Source organism: Gavialis gangeticus, unplaced genomic scaffold, assembly GCF_001723915.1.
Source record: "Gavialis gangeticus isolate Ggan-Ray unplaced genomic scaffold, GavGan_comp1, whole genome shotgun sequence".
Classification (NCBI taxonomy): domain Eukaryota; kingdom Metazoa; phylum Chordata; order Crocodylia; family Gavialidae; genus Gavialis; species Gavialis gangeticus.
The window spans coordinates 183,097,452-183,098,534 of record NW_017728992.1 but is presented as its reverse complement, the minus strand read 5'-3'; positions in this window follow the sequence as shown (position 1 = coordinate 183,098,534).

The window sequence follows — 1,083 nt, the reverse complement described above, 5'->3', positions numbered from 1 at the left end:
TCCAATGTCCACATCATTAATGAAGATGTTGAGCAATATGGGTCTGAGGACAGAGCCTTGGGGTACCCCACTGGTCACAAGCCACCATGACGATTGACTTCCGACAATTACCACCCTCTGAGTCCAACCACAGAGCCAATTTCCCAGCCCATGTAAGGCCACAATTGGCCAGTTTCACCACGAGGATGTGCTCCATGGGGCTGGTGAAGCCAATCGGAGTGCAGTCCAGTTGCAAGAGGTGGGCAGAGCTGGGGCTGCACTCCACCTCCTGCTGCCAGGTAGAGCTCCATGAAGCCTGGTGCTGGGTGCGGCTGTGCCCAGCACCAATTCCAGGCGGCAGCAGCAGCCTCCTGTCATCTGGCACAGATTCGGGGGCCCACACCCTCAGGAGGAGTTTAGCCCCAAAGTCCTCCCGGGGGTGCGGGCCTTCAGATCTGCGCCAGGATAACAGGAGGCCACCGCTGCTGCCTGGGCCCAGCAGCAGCATCTGTCTTCCCTGGCGCTGGGTGAGGAATGCACCCAGCACCAGTCTGAGGCAGCAGTGGCAGCCTCCTGTCATCCACCACAGAGTCGGGGGCCTGAACCCCCAGGAGGAGCCTGGCACAGCCTGGCATCCCTTCTGGGGGGTGTGAGCCCCTGGATCTGTGCCCCGGATGAAAGGAGGCTCAGGCTGCCTCTCCCACCTGGGACCAATGCTGGGTGCGGGCCGTGCCCAGCACTAGACAAGATTGCCGCTGCTGCAGATTGAGCATCCTCTCATCTGGTGCAGATCCAGGGGCTTACCCCCCTGGAGGAGTCTGGTACAGCACCACAGCCCTCCCAGGGGTGCGGGCCACCAGATCTGCTGCTGCCTGGGGCCAGTGGCAGCATCTGTCTTACCCAGCACTGGTTGTGGGCTGCACCCAGCGCTGGTCCCAACCGACAGCAGCAACCTCCTGTCATCTGGCACAGAATCAGGGGCCTGCATTCCCGGGAGGAGTCCAGCCCCTGCAGCCCTTCTCAGGGTGTAAGCCCCCAGATCTGCATGCCGGATGACAGGAGGCTGCTGACAAATTTTGGTTTCAAGACTTTGAGGTGCAATTT